This window comes from Ovis canadensis, chromosome X (assembly GCF_042477335.2).
Source record: "Ovis canadensis isolate MfBH-ARS-UI-01 breed Bighorn chromosome X, ARS-UI_OviCan_v2, whole genome shotgun sequence".
Taxonomy (NCBI): Eukaryota; Metazoa; Chordata; class Mammalia; order Artiodactyla; family Bovidae; genus Ovis; species Ovis canadensis.
This window is the reverse complement of record NC_091727.1, coordinates 44,431,563-44,443,719: the sequence shown is the minus strand read 5'-3', so window position 1 is coordinate 44,443,719 and position 12,157 is coordinate 44,431,563. Positions and strand designations below refer to the sequence as shown.

At 40.3% G+C, this 12,157-nt stretch overlaps 1 pseudogene; it reads left to right on the top strand.

The window, feature by feature from the left end:
• The first annotated feature begins 11,553 nt into the window (after positions 1-11,553).
• LOC138930081 (small integral membrane protein 15-like) lies at positions 11,554-11,900 on the top strand (annotated as a pseudogene).
• Positions 11,901-12,157: the final 257 nt, after the last annotated feature.

Sequence of the window (12,157 nt, the reverse complement as noted above, 5' to 3'; positions counted from 1 at the left end):
AAGTCACTCAGTTGTGTCCTACTTTTTGCAACCTCATGGACTGCAGCACACCAGGCTTCCCTGTCCATCACCAACTCCCGGAGCTTACTCAAACTCATGTCCATTGAGTCAGTGATGCCATCCAACCATCTCATCCTCTGTCGTCCCCTTCTCCTCCTGCCTTCAATCTTTCCCAGCATCGGGATCTTTTCCAATGAGTCAGTTCTTCACAACAGGTGGCCAAATTATCGGAGTTTCAGCTTCAGCATCAGTCCTTCCAATGAATATTCAGGGCTGATTTCCTTTAGGATAAGGATAAGGATTTCCTTTAGGATAGGATAAGGATTTCCTTTAGGGTAAGCTGATCTTACCCTCATAATTTATAAGCATTTAATAATAATGGAGAGGTTTATGGACTGAACTGATTTTCTCGAGTTCTCAATTTCCCAGACCAATCACTTTAGTTTTCTTCATGTAACCACCTGAACTTTCCTCAGAAACTTAGAATGAAGAACAATTCAACTGGCTTGGGTCTTGAGGAAATAACAATTGGTTTTCTTCTAAACTCAAGTGTTTGCTAATCCACTCAACCTATGATTTTCTATTAGGTAGAATGTGGTGCCTACATGTTATGACTGGGAAACTGTTTGGGTAAGTTGATTTCTTTCTTGTGACCTTGGAGAAGTTAAGATACAGATTTACTTTTGGTTACTTTTTCAGGCCCCATTGAAACATACACACTTGAATAAGACAGCTACACAAGATGAAACACCAAATGCATGGGTAGTTGGGAAGGCTTAGATCAGAAATGGAAGCCATACCCTGCTGATGCTGATTCATGACCCCAGGACACAGCCATATCTGGGTAGACAGACAAGCCCATTCCCTTCAGGAACTAGAATAATGGAAAGGCTTGGATCTGGGCAGAAAGGTTCTACTCAAGCTCTGCCATAGGTATATTGTTACATCCCAGAAAGACTGCCCATTGAAACACCTTAATAACATCTGTTTTAATGTATCAACAAGTACCCAGCCACCACTTGCTGAAGGACAATAGTTCATGTGAAAATGACATCGTATGCCAACAAATCAAATTTTCCCTGAACTCTTCACTATATTTATGAAATATTTTGGTAGAATCGACCAGAAATCTATGAAAACACGGGTAAATTCTTCAACTTAAATATGAATGTAATTCCAAATTTCTCGTTGGTTAAAGACATGTTAATGCCATCTTCTCACATGGTAGACAGAACGTTTAAAATTTGGTGACCAGGGTGGACATGGACATGCATGCACTAAGGAAGGATTTGCTGCCTCAGCTGTCAGTCTTCTCCAAGACTGCCTCAGCTGCAGAGTCACTTTGCCCAAGGGTATGCTTTTCCAGGGGTGGCTTTCACATCCAGTGACTAATGTAGGTGGAGTCATAAGAGCCTGGCTATATTACTCTGATGAAAGACAACTCTAGCCAGAGCTGTCCAACTGGGTTGGCTGAGGCATGTCAGCTCTACTTCTCTTTCTGGCCAGGCATGCTTCTCTCTTTGTGTTTGTGATGATCCCTGATAAATACCTTGCATCACAAGCTCCATCTCAGCCTCTGAGTCTTTGGAACCAAACCTGCAACAATAACTTCTACGCATTTTATTGGCCTGGAAAAAGAAGCAAGTGCATCTAAGCCATCTTGTCTTCTGAGGTGGCCCATAATATTTAGGGTTCAAATCAATATTTCTACTTCCTCTAAATGCACAGCTTCAACGTATGTACCAATATCTAAGTGCTGGAGATACTGAGGTGAAAAAGCCATAGCCTTGATTTTCATACGTGTACAACCTAGAGAGGGTGAGAGATGACTATAATAAGTTCACTGGTGACACATAGAGATAATCCACAAGCAGATGCTCTTGTGTGCTTGGTTTTAAGGAGGCCGTTTTTAAACCAAGGGGCTATGACTTTCAATAATAACATTATAATGATACAGCACTTGCACAAATGGTATCTCATCCTTATGAGGTAAATTAATTACTACAAAAATCTCCTGGATAAGAAACCAGAGGTTCTTTGCAATTCTGTAACACCTTTTTTTTTTTTTCTGAAACTTGAAAACAGAAGACAATGACCACCAAACCATCTTGTGTTGGCATCTCTCAGTTCTCATTAGCAAACTTCCATCCCAGAATGTAAAGAGCTTGTTGACACAAAGCATGAGGGGTTTGATTCAATAGAACTTTAGAGAATATGCTATTTGAATATAAGCTTCTGCAGAAAATAAATATATTTCAAATTATATATGAAACCAAAGCTGAGCTTGTGAGTTTAAAATCCTGTCATATTTGGCTGTAATCTTTTGAATAGCTTCAATATTTTCATGTTATGTATACACGTTAAACTGAATGTTTTATTTTAAAATTGTTGAGAGTTAGACATGGCTCCCTTAGTGCAGTCTGACTTGTGTGGCCTGTCATTGTCATCATCATTGTTGCTGTCATCATTTTTAAACTTGATTAGCAGAGCACAATGAAGCAGACATTGAGCTTAGCACTTTCTCTGCTTTATCTCATTTAATCCTTCCAACAGACTGTGAGGTTAATATTACCCTCACTTTACAGATAGTACGAGTAAGTTCTTATGGTTTCTAATCATTCAGACTTTCTTTGGTATCTGAGAATTCTTCATTATCTTCAAAACAATCACTAAAGTTAATATTGCCATCATCATCACAAAGTGTATTAAAGTAACTGTCCATGCATATGTGCAGTGGAAAAAAAAATTTAAAGAGGTAAAGATCTTTCCTGGTAAAAGCTGATATTCTAAACCCTGCGTTTGGTTTTAAATAACTAAATTCTTAACAATGTGTCCTCTTCAATTTTGGTCAACACCAGCAGTGTTTTCCCCACAATCCTAGCATCCAATTATTTCCTCTTCGCATTGGGACAGTCTCCTTCACATGCCCTTATTAAATTGCACAACTTCATTTGTGATTCATGACTTTTTAGGTAATTGTCATTGGAAGAAGCTCTCAGAAACCATAATACTAACAGAATAATTGGTCTGATAAAGGTACATGCAGGGCACGTCATCCCACTGTCTCACTCTACAGAACAGGGTTCCTCAACTCCCCATCCTTCCCCCTCACACCCCTCCCTCTGGCCACAGAGCAGGAGGAGAGCCATGGGCCAGGGAGTGAAGCTTCGTTTGTATTTATAGCTGTTCCTCATGGCTGTTATTGGTTGAGCTCCATCTCCTGTCAGATCAGCGGCAGCATTAGATTCTCATAGGAGCTCAAACCCTACAGTGAACTGTGCATGCGAGGGATCTAGGTTGCATGCTCCTTATAAGAATCTTTCAGAAACCACCCTCCTACTGCTCCCCGCAACCGCCTGGTCCATGGAAAAATTGTCTTCCATGAAATCAGTCCCTGGTGCCAAAAGGTTGGGGACCACTGTTATTTATAGAGGTTTCTGATCCTGTGTCTCCTGACTTTTCAACCAAGGCTCACGCCATTGGCCAATGCTAAATCCTTGATTCTTCTTGCATGGCAGGTTTCCATGATCCATGCAAATGAATTCTTCATTATTGTTGTTGAAACCAATATTCTAAGACTTTCTTTAACCATTTGGCCACTTTTACTCACTAACTCAGAGTGCTCGTTGTATGTTAAGGTCATGAACTCTGAGGCAAGACTGCCTTACATCCCTGTTCTGCTGTTTACTAGCCATATGACTTCTGGGCAAACTTTTCCATCTTTCTGTGCCTTGGATTTCATATCTGTAAGGTCAGATGAGTCTGTGAATAGAATTCATGGTTCTATTATGACAATTAAGTACGTTGATACATGATGTGTAGAAACCCAGAACTATACCTGGCACTGAGCAGCACTCATGAGTATTAGCAACCATTTGCATTATGCGTTCAGAGTTAGAACAAGTTGCAGCTTCTCAAATAGAGCTTTGCCTAAGCTGAATGGTATTCTTATCCATATGTTTCCCCAGAAAAATTTATGCATTCCTAAGACTTTCTGTTATATTACTATACAATAAAAAGTTTTCATTTTAAGATTATAATACTAAATTGGTAGAAATAAATCAAAGTTGGTTTCTATTTTATAGCTTAATTTTTAGTTTGCGTATTCTGCTTTAAAATTACATTCACTCAAGTGGCAGAAGACACTTATTAGATCATTTTATTTGCCCTCCTCCTTGCATGAATCAGGCTTAGATGAAAACAATGTGTAAGCTTTTTAATATTTTTCTGAGAAATTAATTTATTCTGAAGTAAGGTACAGCCTTTTCTTCCTCCCATCATTCAGTTATTCTCAAAAGGCCTGTCTTCTCTCCCTCTGCTTCACACCCCACCCTTTAATAACAGCTTACAGCTGTGAGTTAATGAGCCTATTTTGAGGTATGTCTTGACCAGTGGCCTGCTGGAAGAACTTTATGAAGGCAACATTTTTGGTTACGTTTAAATTTAAAGACACCAGAGAGTCAGGGACTATATGTTCCACCACAAGGAAGGGAGGATTATAGTAAATAGTACAAATTAACGCATTTAAATCATTTATGCCTTACATTAATTTCTACTTTACCAGAATAGTACAACTATGGATGAGTATAATTTATATAATCTGCGCCAAACAGTGCAATTATTGATGAGCACAGTTTAATATACCTAAGTCAATTATTTCTTACATTAAATTCTATTTTGCCAAAACAGTAGTCATGTACCCTTAGCCAGAAGCCTTTGTTGCAAATCTTGGATTTGAACAAAGAGGAGAATATCTAATTCAAATTGGAAGGTTATAATTCTACATGATTAAAGCTGTAATGTGAGCCACATAAATCATTTTTAACCCTATAGTAGCAACACTAAAATTTTTTTAAACAGGTAAAATTAATTTTAACAACATATTTTACTCAATCCAATCTATCCCAAATATTGTTTCAACATGTAATCAACAAGAAAAGTTATCACTAAGATCGTTCACATTCTTTTTGTCATATCAAGTCTTTGAAATCTGGTGCTTATTTTACATTCACAGTGCATGTCAATTCCAGCCATATATTATTTTTGAAATATATGTACTGAAATCTTTGTGTAAAAAGGGAGCAAACGTAGTGGACAAGTCTAAGAATAAGAGCAAAGAGGTTGAGGGAACAAAAAAAGAGGTTGAACTGGTTTAGTAACAGTTCGAAAGCAACAATAACACGAGCAACAGTTACTTGGAGATTTTGGAGACTTTACTGTCCACATGGCCTTGCTCAATAATATCTAGGAGTCAGGAAATCCAAATGCCCTCCTGGCTCCACCACCAACCGGCTGTGTGATCCAGAGAGCATCACTTACGCTTTCTTCTACTCAGTTTTGTAGACCAGATTATGAAGATCTCTTCCCATATCATGAATATTCTACACACACACACCCCACACACACACAGCCCTGCTCTAACACTTAACTATTCTTAAGATAAAGTTTCTCCTGTACTTTCACCACAAAGAAACCTTGTACTTTTACTTATTGAGTTTCTCATGTTTCCTTTTCTTCTTTTCAAGAGCTGTACATGGGTGATATTTTATATAAGTGATTAAAAATAGAAATAAGCTCATTGCTTTGACCAATCTTAGAACAGAATGAATTGCTGATAATGCATCATTCATTTTGAGAACTTTTTTTTTAAAGGTTTAATATGTTATCAATATATTTCACAAAAATGTATTATATTTTCATGATCTTTTCCTCATAGCTCACTCTTCCTCTCTTCCCTTCTAACAAAGGCAGCAAGCAGCAGATGGATGGGAAGGGAGTGGGGTCGTTCAGTGGTGGGTGGGTGGGTCGGTCATCCCTTTGCTTTTGTGTATTGAGTCGCTGGCTATATGCCAGGGGTACTTGAACAAAAACAAGAGCAGAGCGATACAGGCTTTTAGGCAGAGTGCTCATTCATAATTAAGTTGCTTAGTTGCAGGGCCATCAAAGGAAGACTTCAAATACCCTGACAGCAAAGCCACCTGTGCTAAAAGCAGAAGCAAGATGGTGCAGGGGAAAGGTGCAACCGATGGCAGACACTCAAGAAGCACAGAGCTAAGAGGCCATTTTGAAAGACAAAAGCATGAACCCGGGCTGTGTGTCAGAGGAACCTGGCAAGCATTTTTAGATCTGAGACTCAAAATCTATTGCTGGGGCTTGTGCTAATGCACAAGAATCTCAAACCTTTCTTTGTTCACTGTGTTGCCTTAAACGGGAGAGTCTGCTTTTAAAATAATAAGCTTGTGACATCATTCATGGGATATTTATGCTGCATCCAGTATTGGGCTGGACTAGATGGGTACAGTGTCTAATTTAATCCTCTCAACAACTTGGTTGTTAGGTGCATTTTACAGACATGGAAACCAAAGCTTAGAGTGCTTGAGTGATTTGTCCTGGAGTCTCACGACCAGTAAGGGGCAGAGGCAAACTAACCACAGGTCTCTGTCTGCACGTGCGTGTGCTCAGTTGCTTCAGTCCTGTCCGACTCTGTGTGACCCTCTGGACTGTAGCCCACCAGGCTCCTCTGTCCACGGGATTCTCCAGGCAAGAATACTGGATGGGTTGCCATGCCCTCCTCCAGGGGACCTTCCTGACTTAAGGATCGAGTCTACGTCTCTTTCGACTCCTGCATCGTCAGGCAGGTTCTTTACCACTAACGCCACCTGGGAAGCCCTAGATCTCTATCTACTAAGCTTAAAATTCTTTTTCTTTTTGCTGTATCCACTCTCTGTCCCCACACCTGCCAAGGTTTGACCCTCAGAAGTCACATTTTCATTGGATGACTGCATCAGAGGGTCAGTCTATTGTAAAATCCTCCTACCACTCAAGTCTTTTAAAGACCAGCTCCGATTTCTAATAGGTCCTTAGTAACTTTTAGGGAATCTGGGGACTCTAGCTTACTACTGGGGCCCTGGAAACTTTCCAAAGAAACTTTAAGTCAGACTTTCCTTGCCTTTGAACCCAAAGGATTTGGGTACAACTCAGCTGGGTTTAACATAACAGACAGTTTCTGGGATCATTTTCTTTTGCTCCCCAAAATGATATAAAATAGAGGTATGGGACCAGGTTACATCATCGTCTCAAAACGCAGGGCCACACTGATGGTAAAAAAGGAGAGGTCCCTAAAGATAATCTAGTGGAGCAACCTTGCTTTATGCCTAACAAGATCAGAGAGGTTAAAGCCACAAACCTAGCAAACAGCAAAGCAGACCTGGAGCCCCATCTCTCCTACCAGGCTAATGGCTATTTCATAACCGCCCAGTCCCCCGCCCCTCAACCGCCTCCCTCCCACCAATGGCCAAGTTCAGACTAGACCCACTGGCAGTTTGAGCTAAGGAATAACAGGTCCCTACAATACAGCAAGCCAGTACAGCTTTTGATAAACACGACCTACTTTTGGGAAGGGGAGAGATGGATAAATTAGGAGTTTGGGATTAGCAGGTACACACTGCTATATATAAAATAGATAAACAACAAAGACTTACTGTTTAGCATGGAGAAGTCTACTCAATATCTTATAATAACCTATAAGGGAAGAGAATGTAAAAAAAAATTAATGTATGTGTTTATACATATAGGTATAACTGAACCACTTTGTTGTACACCTGAAACACAACATTGTAAATCAATATTTCTATAAAAAATTTTTAAAAGGCCTACTCTTTCAAACAGGCAAGCACTGCAGACAACATGTACCTCTCCAGAAATATAACCATCTCAGACACATAGCATGTGATACTGGCCCACTGCTTCATTCTCGGTAGGCAAAAATTTTTAGTGTCAATACTCCAAAGCATTTAGTTCAGTTCAGTCACTCAGTCATGTCCAATTCTTTGCGATCCCATGAATCACAGCACGCCAGGCCTCCCTGTCCATCACCAACTCCCGGAGTTCACTCAAACTCATGTCCACCTAGTCGGTGATGCCATCCAGGCATCTCATCCTCTGTCTTCCCCTTCTCCTCCTGCCCCCAATCCCTCCCAGAATCAGGGTCTTTTCCAATGAGTCAACTCTTCACATCAGGTGGCCAAAGTATTGGAGTTTCAGCTTCAGCATCAGTCCTTCCAATGAACACTCAGAACTGATCTCTTTCAGGATGGACTGGTTGGATCTCCTTGCAGTCCAAGGGATTCTCAAGAGTCTTCTCCAACACCACAGTTCAAAAGCATCAATTCTTTGGCACTCAGCTTTCTTTACAGTCCAACTCTCACATCCATACATGACCACTGGAAAAACCATAGCCTTGACTAGAAGGACCTTTGTTGGCAAAGTAATATCTCTTCTTTTCAATATGCTATCTAGGTTGGTCATAACTTTCCTTCCAAGGAGGAGTAAGCGTCTTTTAACTTCATGGCTGCAATCACCATCTGCAGTGATTTTGGAACCCAAAAAAATGCACAATAAACATTATTTCAGGCAACATATCTTACACTGGCAAGACATTTGGAATGTAGCCTTTAGATGGTGCTAATGTTCTACTTTTAACAGAGTCTGCAAGAACTCTGTGCTCAGCATCAAGGAGGTAGAAAGGACCTTGAGAAGCTAGCTATATTTCAAACCTCCTGTTCCAAGCCCTGGGAACACACTGGCAAACAGGTTTGGAGCTATCTTGGTAAAAATACATTTCAGAGGCGTTCATTGCTATAGCTAGCTTTTGGTCATGCTGAATGTATCTTACCAGGTGGCTCAGATGGTAAAGAATCACCTATAATGCAGGAGACCCAGGTTCACATTAGTGGGTCAGGAAGCTCCCCCAGAGAAGGGAATGGCTAGCCACTCGTGGTCTTGGGGCTTCCCTGGTGGCTCAGACAGCAAAGAATCTGCCTATAATGCAGGAGACCTGAGCTTGATCCCTGGATTGGGAAAATTCCCTGGAGAAGGAAATGGCTACTCACTCCAGTATTCTTGCCTGGGGAAATTCCATGGACAGAGGAGCCTGGTGGGCTACAGTCCATGTGGTCACAGAGTCAGACACGACTAATAGACTAACAATTTTGCTTTCACTTTTCACTCTTGGTAGATCTCACGCAATTCATGCCATCAGTCAATACTTTAAATATGAATATACATCCTCAGAATTCAGATTCATCTGTGTCTTTGTGCACTGAGTAGAACTTGTGGCTATCTTGGTTCCTAATGTCTGATTGTGTCACCAGATTTGTGTAATGGAGCTATTCATTTTGTGAGACAGTTTTCTTTGGGAAAGACTCATTCATTCACTTATGAAAGAATTGGTGAAATCTACCATCATTCATTTTTCTTTCTGCCTCTGAAAAGAGTGGTGGGGTGGGGGAAACACATCACACCATAGCAACCTTTCTATGGCTGGCTTTTATGTCTTATTTCTCTTTTTCACACACTGTGAGTTCCTGAGACTCCATTCGTCTCACAGTCCTGCCAAAAGAGACAATGCTTTGCTGTCTACTTTTTCTTTGCCAATGCAGTAAGTGACAGGCTGTGTCACAGTCTCATTGAGAAGCCTTTGACACGGTTGAGATTTTTATGCACGGAAGAAAATTACTCCTTGTGCATTTCCATGGACAGCTCTGCATATGTAGGAGCTGACAGAGGTTCCCAAAGTAAGACATCACACTTAATATATACACTTGTGAGTGTGTTTGCGTGTGTGTACGTGTGTTTATATCTGCTCTGAGTGGAAGAGAAAGAACAACTACAGAGCAAAGAAGGGTAGAGATTAGGAAAGAGGTGAAGTTTCCACCCAGATTATCTACTGAGAAAAAGCTGGGAGAGTCATGATACCATCATTCTGATGTCTGAAATGGTATTATAGTGGAAAAACATGTTTGTCCAGAAAGATCACAGAAGGGACAGAATTAGATCCAAAGAGATGGAAATCTCTGGGAGACAGGATTCAACTCAGTTTCAGCAAGAATTTGTTGTTGTTGTTGTTGTTGTTGTTCTTAAAATTAAAACAACAACAACTCTAGGATCCAGGTGAGCACTGGCCCGTGGGTGGGTTGGGAAGGCCACTGCTTCTGCCTCCCTGCTTCCATCGTGGAGTATATAAACTGGTCAACCGCTTGTAAAAGAATGAAACTAGAACACTTTCTAACACCATATACAAAAATAAACTCAAAATGGATTAAAGATCTAAACATAAGACCAGAAACTATAAAACTCCTAGAGGAGAACATAGGCAAAACACTCTACGACATAAATCACAGCAGGATCCTCTATGACCCATCTCCCAGAATAGTGGAAATAAAAGCAAACATAAACAAATGGGACCTAATTAAAAGCTTCTGCACAACAAAGGAAACTCTAAGCAAGGTGAAAAGACAGCCTTGGGAATGGGAGAAAATAATAGCAAATGAAGCAACTGACAAAGAACAAATCTCAAAAATATACAAGCAACTCCTACAGCTCGATTCCAGAAAAATAAACGATCCAATCAAAAAATGGGCCAAAGAACTAAATAGACATTTCTCCAAAGAAGACATACAGATGGCTAACAAACACGTGAAAAGATGCTCAACATCACTCATTGCCAGAGAAATGCAAATCAAAACCACAATGAGGTACCATTTCACGCCAGTCAGAATGGCTGTGATCCAAAAGTCTATAAGCAGTAAATGCTGGAGAGGGTGTGGAAAAAAGGGAACCCTCTTATAGTGTTGGTGGGAATGCAAACTAGTACAGCCACTATGGAGAACAGTGTGGAGATTCCTTAAAAAACTGAAATAGAACTGCCTTATGACCCAGCAATCCCACTGCTGGGCATACACACCAAGGAAACCAGAATTGAAAGAGACACGTGTACCCCAATGTTCACTGCAGCACTGTTTATAATAGCCAGGACATGGAAGCAACCTAGATGTCCATCAGCAAAGGAATGGATAAGAAAGCTGTAGTACATATACACAATGGAGTATTACTCAGCCATTAAAAAGAATACATTTGAATCAGTTCTAATGAGGTGGATGAAACTGGAGCCTATTATACAGAGTGAAGTAAGCCAGAAAGAAAAACACCAATACAGTATGCTAACGCATATATATGGAATCTAGAAAGATGGTAATGATAACCCTGCATGCGAGACAGCAAAAGAGACACAGATGTGTAGAACAGTCTTTTGGTCTCTGTGGGAGAGGGCAAGGGTGGGATGATTTGGGAGAATGGCATTGAAACATGTATAATATCATATATGAAACAAATTGCCAGTCCAGGTTTGATGCATGATACTGGATGCTTGAGGCTGGTGCACTGAGGCGACCCAGAGGGATGGTATGGGGAGGGAGGCGGGAGGGGGGTTCAGGACGGGGAACATATGTATACCTGTGGCAGATTCATGTTGATGTATGGCAAAACCAATACAATATTGTAAAGTAATTAGCCCCCAATTAAAATAAATAAATTTATATTTAAAAAAAAGAAAGTAACAGAAATTAAAAAAAAAAAGAATTTAAGCCTTCAGTCAGAGTTTATGGTAGAGCTAAAGAAGAAGACAACCAACCAAAGATCATATGAAATTATGATTGGCTAATAATCCCAGGTGGCATTAGTGGCGAAGAATCCGCCTACCAATCCAGGAGATGCATGGGATTCAGGTTCGATTCCTGTGCTGGGAAGATCCCTTGGAGTAGGAAGTGGCAACTCACTCCAGTATTCTTGCCTAGAGAATTCCATGGACAGAACAGCTTGGCGGGTTATAGTCCATGGAGTTGCAGAGTTGATATAAAGGCTTACGCTGAGTATGTTGTGGAATGGGCTTCAAAAGACCCATATGACTTCTTTTCAACAATTATTTTGGCCCTAATGTCATTGTTTCTAGCAAGTGCTATATTGTCTTGGAAATTGGCTAAGATGATTGGGAAAAGGAGCAAAAGAAGAAACAAAAATATCAAAAAAATATTGCAAAAGCTAAATGATTGAAAAAACATTGAAGGCATGAACAGGCTCTGCAACCAGAGGAAAATCATTTGGAAAATTATTCCGCTTTGGAAGGACCCAGTAAGGTTTCTTTTCAGATCTTATGATGGTATTTTTTAATAAACAAAGTCTGAGCATATGGAAGAATCATGTTAGTTCTCACCTGTACTGTAGCAGCTTTTCTGCTTCAGTATAGAAGTCGGTTGACAGTTACTATAAATTGGCTCTTATTATGCTACAAATTCTTTGTAACTGACTTAGTCATTTGCCT